At 44.6% G+C, this 8,920-nt stretch overlaps 1 pseudogene; it reads right to left on the bottom strand.

Annotated features, from left to right (window-relative positions):
* Positions 1-562: 562 nt before the first annotated feature.
* On the bottom strand, positions 563-1,922 carry LOC116271255 (annotated as a pseudogene).
* Between the last annotated feature and the right edge of the window lie 6,998 nt (positions 1,923-8,920).

Genomic DNA, 8,920 nt, shown 5'->3' with positions numbered 1-8,920 from the left:
ATATTCTTTTTACCATCAGCCTTGGTTCCAAACTGCTTTGGCTTGGAAAGCTATCCAGTCTGTTTACCCTCACTTCTTCCAAGACTTCAACAATTCTCTTGCTCTCTTTCCACAGGTTCTGCCTTGAGTTCTTGCACTTCTCTATCAATATATAGACTTTAAGATGAGGTGGCTTAAAAGAACAATAAGGGGGGATAGTTTCACATTGAATTCAGATAAGTAGAGCTTAGATAGGATTTTCGGAAAACAGAGAGAATGGTAGAGTAACATGTTTAGTTGCCAAATGATTTCTCTCTACCTATCTCAGCCAGAAAGAATCAGGTCTCCTGAGATTAATTGGTTTTATTTAATTATTTTTTAAGAGGGAGTCTCACTCTGTCGCCCAGGCTGGAGTGCAGTGGTGCGATCTCAGCTCACTGCAATCTCCGCCTCCCAGGTTCAAGCGATCCTGCCTCAGCCTCCCGAGCAGCTGGGACTACAGGCGCACACACCACCACACCTGGCTAATTTTTGTATTTTTTTTTTTTTTTTAGTAGAGTCGGGGTTTCACCACGTTGTCCAGGCTCCTCTTGAACTCCTGACCTCAGGTAATCTGCTTGCTTCCACCTCCCAAAGTGCTAGGATTACAGGTGTGAGCCACTGTGCTTAATTTGTTTTAACTAAGAGTATTCCAGGCACAAAAAGTAGAAAGAGAAAGAGATAACAGTCAAATTAAACACCTCTAATTCTGAAATTCCCACCTGATCTAGCTCCCATGGAGAAATACTGGTCCTCAACCCTGGTCACCTATCAGAATCATCTGAGAAACATCTAAAACACAAAAATATTTTGAACAAATTCAATAATAAATCTCTGTAGCTATAGGCTTCATGTAACCTATCACTTCTTCCTTTTGCTATTTTATTTTATTTTTATTTTTTTGAAATGAAAGGCCTCACATATTTATTACTGAACCCAGTCAACCAACACATTCATAATAGATTCAGAGAGGAAAACACATCAAACTCTCCAGATACTGGTGACATTTTCAGTTTGACATGGTAATGTGATCGTGACCTTCAGACAGCACAAGTATGTGTGCCATCTCAAGTGCAATTCCTTATAGACCCAGCTTGGTGCTTCTCCAATGTCTCCTTTTGGAGTTGTACCTGATTTCCAGTTTTCATCCAAATCCACTGGGGAATGGGACAATTTTGGTTTTGTTTCTTGGCCAAGAATCACTTAACCCTGAAAGTCTTGTGAGAAGACATGGCCAGAAGCGGAGGTAAGAGCACACCACGATGGCGGAGAAAGGAAAAGAGAGACCCTTTTGCTATTTTAATAAAAGCTGTCAGTTCTAGAAACAATTCGGGCATCAATTTTGGCTGTAGTTGGACATTCCAAAAGTTTAAGTAATTGGTCTAAGGACATCTGAATAAGGACATCCTTTTATATTATAAAAGATCATTCTTTTGTAGTATAAGGACATCCTTGTATAATCTACCTAGGATATTCATTCAGTAATGAAGAGTTTTTGACTTTTGGCCTGGCCTGTGCTACAGCTGACCGCCTTAAACTAACTGTTAACAAAATGCAGATCCCATCATTGAGGGCCCTGTGATTGCAAGCAAGTGTGTTGGGGGAATATCTTACAAGAAAGCTATAGGTTGATTCACAGAAAGAAAACAATATCCGATTTTCTTTGTGATGCTCCCACTGGAATGACATGATATGCCAATCTTTGAAATAATAACTGCTAGGGAATGGGCTAATGTGATTAACATTCTCAACCTACCCCAAGGTAAGGAAAGAAATGCCAAACAGGCAAAATTAACAGGTGTGTGTGCCGGGTGTGGTGGCTCACGCCTGTAATCCCAGCACTTTGGGAGGCTGAGGTGGGTGGATCACCTGAGGTCGGGAGTTTGAGACCAGCCTGACCAACATGGAGAAATCCCGTCTCTACTAAAAATACAAAATTAGCTGGGTGTGGTGGCACATGCCTGTAATTCCAGCTACTCGGGAGGCTGAGGCAGGAGAATCACTTGAACCCAGGAGGCGGAGGTTGCAGTGAGCCGAGATCGCGTCATTGCACTCCAGCCGGGGTAACAATGAGCGAAACTCCCTCTCAAAAATAAAACAAACAAAAAAACTGGTGTGTACTATGTAAATGCTTAAACAGTTGGGGTAAGTTATTGCCACACTAGGCTGGCTGGTGGACTGATCTGGTAATTCTGCCTATTAAGTGACATGTTACTGAATAGGCCAGAGCAAAGCTGAATTGGCATCCTCTGTCTTTATTTGGAAACTTGGATCTCAGTTCAGGAGCTAAGACCATGTACTTTGGTCAGGCAGCAAGCATGATCCCGCCTAACTCTAGGTTCTTGGCTGCCACCTGGTGGTAATGTTGAAGGAACACACCACTCCCATCAGCAGATTAATGGAAGGGACTCCACTCAAGACTTCATTTGGTTGCTGAGACAGGAACTGAAAATATAAATGATTTTTAAGGGGCACCGCTCTACAAAGGTGTGTGGTTCCCTTGCTGATGAAGAAAGAGAAACTCTACTCCATCATCAGGAAGCGTCCTCTGAGCCTTTCCAGCATTTATCTGCATCCCGTGTGCAGCTGGTTGAACTGGGTCCCCCACCCCAAGAGATGTCTTCATCCTAGAACCTGTGAATGTGACCTTATTTGGAAGAAAGGATCAGCCCAGGCACGGTGGCTCATGCCTGTAATCACAGCACTTTGGGAGGCCAAGGCAGGAGGGATTACTGACTGTGCCCAGAGGTTCATCCCACTGCTCTCGCGGGGAACTATTTCTAAAAAGTAAAATGCAAACATAATTAGCCCACCTGTTCCCAGCTTCTCAGGAGGCTGAGTTGGGAGGATAGCCTGAGTCAGGAGGAGTTGAACTCCATGACTGCTCATCTTCTGCCTGCCTCCAGCCTGGGTGATAAGCGAGACTCTATGTAAAATGAAGAGGAGGTGAAAGAGATGAGGGGAGAGAAGGGAAGGGAGGAGGAGGAAGGAAGGAGGAGGAGGAGGAGGAGGAGGAGGGGAGGGGAGGAGGAGGGATCTTCACAGATGTAATTAAGAATCTCCAGATGAGATCATCTTGGATGAGCTGGGCCCAAATTAAATGACAAGTATCCTGAGAAGAGACACACAGAGATGAGAGAGAGAAGAGATGCAATATGAAGACAGAGATGGAGATTAGAGCAATGCAACCAAAACCCAGGGAATGCCTGGGGCCACCAGAAGCTGAAAGAAGCAAGGATAAGTTCTCCACGAGGGCCTCCAGAGGGGGCATTGTCCTGTGGATACCTCAGCCTCCAGAATGGCGAGAAAAATAATTTCTGTTAAGTCACCAAGTTTATAATTTTTTGTTTTTGTTTTTGTTTTGAGATAGAGTCTCACTCTGTTGCCCAGGCTAGAGTGCAGTGGTGCGATCTTGGCTCACTCCAACTCTGCCTCCCGGGTTCAAGTGATTCTCCTGCCTCAGCCTCCTGAGTAGCTGGAATTACAGGTGTGTGCCACCATGCTTGGCTAATTTTTATATTTTTAGTAGAGACGGAGTGCCATGTTGGCCAGGCTGGTCTCAAACTCCTGACCTCAACTGAACCGCCGACCTCAACCTCCCAAAGTGCCGGGGTTTCAGGCGTGAGCCACTGCACTTGGCCATTTATGGTAATTTGTTACAGCAGCACTAGCCTGACTAATACATTCCATCTCCACTGGGAGCCATGGCTTGTTCAAAGAAATGATACCAGGCCCTCACTGCATATGCCATGGAGGTGGGTCCCCCTGGACACTCTTAGACACCCACATTTGCTGGGAGACTTTTTACCCACCAATAAGGAAGCTGCAAAGCCCTCCATCAATCCCCTCAAGAGCTCTTACCTCAGTCAGATGTGCCCAGCATCATGAAAGCAGGGAGGCCTTATCCTGAATTGTCAGATGGCAGTCAAGGTTGCAAAAGCAGAGACAGACTAATGATTTTACATGTTACCCATTACCACAAATCCAGGATGACAGAGTGGAAGAACTGAACTCAGAGGAAAAATAAGAGGATGGGTGTGGTGGCTCATGCCTGTAATCCCAACACTTTGGGAGGTGGAGGCAGGTGGATCATTTGAGGTCAGGAGTGTGAGACCAGTCTGGTCAACATGGTGAAACCCTGTCTCTACTAAAAATACAAAAAATTAGCTGGCTGTGGTGGAGGGTGCCTGCAAGGAGCCTGAGGCAGGAGAATTGCTTGAACCCGGGAGGCAGAGGTTGCAGTGAGCTGGGATCATGCCACTGCACTCCAGCCTAGGCGACAGAGCAACAGTGCATCTCAACAACAACAACAGCAAAATAAATACAAATAAAAAAATAAAAAATAAAGAGAGAGAGAGAGAGAGAGAGAGAGAGCCCTGTAAGGAAGACAAATACAATCCTGTCAGTTCCCGCCTTTCACCCTCATGAGACTTTGGGAGGAGCCGTGTGCATCTACCTTGATTTTCTACCCGTGTTGGAGGGGATCAGAATACATTACCCCAAAACAGGCTACTTTAGCATAAAGATTATTTTGATCTGAGGGCAATTGAGAAACTGCAGACAAAAAGAGCTCTCTACCCACTCCCTTTCTGCCTAAAAGCAGGGAAATTTCCCATGTAAAGATGTTTCTCCGTTCTGTAGCAGGGTGACTGGCACAGAGATGAGTTGGCATGACAAACATTACTAAACAACCCTTACCCACCACTTCCTAGTCATCTTTCCGCAATTTACCACCCCTAGGAACCCAAACTCTCCCTCCCTCCCTCCCTCTTTCTGAGTCTGTGTCACCTAGGCTAGAGTGCAGTGACACAATCATGGCTCACTGCAGCCTCCAACTCTTGGGCTCAAGAGATCCCCCCACTTTAGCCTCCTATCTGGGACTAGAGGCACACACCACCACTCCTGACTAATTTAAAAAAATTCTTTTTTTTTTTTTGACCGGGCACAGTGGCTCATGCCTCTAATCCCAGCACTTTGGGAGGCCAAGGCAGGCGGATCACCTGAGGTTAGGAGTTCGAGACCAGCCTGGCCAACATGGTAAAACCTCATCTCTACTAAAAATACAAAAAATTAGCCAGACGTGGTGGCTTATGCCTGTAGTCCCAGCTACTTGGGAGGCTGAGGCAGGAGAATTGTTTGAATCCGGAAGGCAGAGGTTGCAGTGAGCCAAGATCCTGCCATTGCATTCCAGCCTGAGTGACAGGGCAAGACTCCATCTCAAAAAAAAAAAAAAAAGGAAAATGATATATAAGCCCCCAGGTCTCACCACTGCTTTGCATTTTTGCTTCTTGTATGTGAAGCCCCCATGAATGTAAAACTATTAAAATTGGTCTTTCCTCCTGTTCATCTACCTGTTGTCAGTTTAATTTACAGCCTCCAGTCACAGAATCTAAGAGGATGAATGAAGTTTTTCCTCTCCTGCAATTGAACTACGAGTGGTGGGACTGTGTCGGGGGAAGAACCCTCTCTACTGGAATCCAAACATTCAAACACACAGGCAAGGTCTAAAAAGACAGTAACCATAGGAGTTGTAACAGATTCGCTATTTAGATAGTGGGAAAGGACAAAAATTAATTAAAATGCAAACTATTACTGGTCAACAAGCAAGGCCCTTTCATGTAGACAATGAAATAACAATCCATTTTATACCAGGATACAATATTTTTCTGAAGTCTCTTTGAAAGGAACAATTTCCCATAATTTTGATACTAGGGCAAGTGGGTGGTTTGTGGGATGGACAACTGTTTGTCAATGCCATTAAGTTATTTATTTATTTATTTATTTATTTATTGAGATGGAGTCTCACTCTGTCACCCAAGCTGGAGTGCAGTGGCACGATCTTGGCTCACTGCAGCCTCTACCTCCTAGGTTCAAACAATTCTCGTACCTCAGGCTCCCAAGTAGCTGGAACTACAGGCACGTGCCACCATGCCTGGCTAATTTTTGTACTTTTTCAGTAGAGACAGGGTTTTACCATGTTGGCCAGGCTGGTCTCAGACTCCTGACCTCAAGTGATCCATCCACCTCAGCCTCCCAAAGTGCTGGTTTTACAGGCGTGAGCCACCGCGCTTGGATGAAGTAAACTTCTTTAAAGATGACAGTAAGTCTGATCTATAAGGCTGATATCAAGGAACATATCAACAGATGCTGTGATCACTGAGGCAAGGACACACCTGGACATTCTTTTTTCTTACTCTGATGGAGGTAAATGCTGTCTGATCTGTGAAAACAATCTTTCTACACACAAGATTAAATAAAACTGTTTCTAACCCAGTTATGATTCTCCAGATTTGGGGGAGCAGACTATCATAAATGCCATTGAAGAAGCTGGGATTGACTGGATTTAGCCAAGATAACACAAAACCCAGATGGTATTTGATTTTTGCAACACAGAGGTTTAACTATTCAGATTCAGGAAAGTGTTGAGCCTCCACGGGGAATTCCTAATGATCTGAATAATCTGCAGGATTGATGTTTCAGATGCCTCTGAAGGGAGGACATGGGTCAGCACGGGAGACTCCCTAATCAGAGCCAACGATCAATCCAAACCCATCTGACCACTATCGCAACAACACATGATGGTAATTATTTAGGATCATGGGGCATTCCCTGGACTACCAACAAATTACCCACAAATCACCACTCCACAGCTTGAAATCAGTTCCCACTGGGCTAATTTTACTTATCTACCACTTATCTCCTTATAAAAAAAAAAGTGTCCCACGAGCCAGGGACACTCACCCACCCCTTGCTTGCAAGTCAGGAGCCATGAGTAGCAAGCAGAGAGATATTTGGGATTCTTAAGTAGTAGGATTGGAGGTCGTTCAGGCCAGCGGGTCCTGTATAAATCTGATCTGGTACACCTATGGGCAGGTGTTACTTCTTGCAGCAAGATGGAGGCCAAACTTGGCTAGGTTGATTGTAACCCAAGACACAGGAGAAACTATTAGCAGTTGAACGAAGAGGTTTATGACATGGTAAAGGCCTGGAACATGCCACTCGGGCAACCCAAAACTCTATTTTCACCTATTTGTTAAATTTTCATTTATCAGGGAACTATCGACCAATATGCCGGGCACTGGTACCAGGCACTATGATGGATAGCAAGACCAGACAAATCTCTGCCTTTTTGCAGCTGACCTTCTAGTGGAGGACACAGGAGGTTGACAAGTGAAAAGTACACACACGAAATCTCCAGAGAGCACTGTGATACAGTTCACGAGGACACGGGCAAGGAGACATGAACTTTTATCTGGCCAAACCAGGTTGCTTTCGTTTATAAAGGCCTTAATTGGAAACAGAAAGGTACAGATCCCAGGTTAAGGGGAAGGAAATAAGACCCAACCACGGCTGGAGCTGGAATGTTTGTGTGTTCAACTTAGATTCAACGACACGAATTTCACCCCTGAAACACCTGAACAAACAATTTGGCTAAATGCCCACCAGGTGGCAGGAGTGCCTCTTCCCTTCGTTTCTGCAATTGAAATTAAACATACATCTTACCCTTTTTTAAAAAAAACCATTTTGTTTTCATAAGCTATTTTTATCCTTTTCAATGCTGAAACCAGTTGATTTCACAATGCTACTAAATAACATTTAAAATATAGTGCCAATGTAGCAAGTCTCTAAGCTAGTATCTAGATAAAATGTGGCCCTTACCTTGCAGGCCTCCATGTTGATCTCAGTTGCTTTTTATTCTTAACATCATTCAGAAATCTTACCTGGAATTGCCTTACGAGTCAGTCAGCTTCTCTAAACTCAGACTTCAAAGCTTTTCTTTGGCTGTTTTCTTAATTCCAGAGCTTCAGTTCTGCTTAGAATCCACCGTTCTTGCTGGTGGATTTTCTCATCAGCAACTTTCCCTACTGTTTTCCGTCGTGCGTTGATCCTTTTATAAAATTGGAATTGAATGATGTCGATTAAAATAAATTAGTTTAAGCTGCAAATCCAACACAAGTGGAAAAGTGTTCAAATCTCATTGAAACCACAGAAGCCATGTAGTCTATACAGTCGATGATGACAAAGCTTATCTGACAGACTAAGTCGAATGTGGCCAAATAAACCACATAGGAAACCTCAACTCTTTTCTGCTCCCTGCGAAAATATAAAACAGGACAAAGGTTTCTAGAGCATTGCAGCAGGATGTACTCATGGAATAAGAGAGGACATTTTCTGCCAGGTGTGGTGGCTCACACCTGTAATCCCAGGACTTTGAAAGGACAAGGCGGGAGGATCACTTGAGGTCAGGAGTTCGAGACCAGCCTGGCCAACATGGTGAAACCCTGTCTCTACTACAAATACAAAAAAAAAATTAGCCAGCCGTGGTGATACGCACCTGTAGTCCCAGCTACTAGGGAGGCTGAGGCACAAGAATCATTTGAACCCGGGAGGCAGAGGTTGCAGTGAGCCGAGGTTGTGCCACTGCACTCCAGCCTGGATAACAGAGCGAGACTCTGTCTCAAAAAAAAAAAGAAAGAAGAAGAAGAAGAAAGAAAGAAAAAAAGAGAGAAAACCTTCTCAGAGTTGCTGAGAGCACCAGAACTTAATCAGGAGAGGGGCTGGGGGAAGCACACTGGGTAGCCCCGTGTGGGCTAGACAAGTCTCAACACACAGCAAGGAGAAAATCAGAGAAGAGGCTGAAGGGGAGACTTGATAGGAGACAGGTGCTGGAGGAATCAAGACCAACTGGGTTTCCATCCTTGTGGCATCCCACTGGGGAGCCCAGGAGAGGCTCCGAAAGAGAGAATTTGATTGGCCTGGCTTAGGTCATATGCTACAAATCACTTTGATTGACCTCTACAAGAGATTGCCCACAGGGAGGGAGAGAGAACTCTCAGAAGGAATTCGGGGGGTCGATGTAGTTTGTATATTTGTCCCCACTCAAATCTCACATTGGTCCTCA

This window comes from Papio anubis, chromosome 18 (genome assembly GCF_008728515.1).
Source record: "Papio anubis isolate 15944 chromosome 18, Panubis1.0, whole genome shotgun sequence".
In the NCBI taxonomy this organism is placed as follows: domain Eukaryota; kingdom Metazoa; phylum Chordata; class Mammalia; order Primates; family Cercopithecidae; genus Papio; species Papio anubis.
Note: the sequence above shows the minus strand (reverse complement) of the source record. Positions and strands in the feature narration are given on the sequence as shown.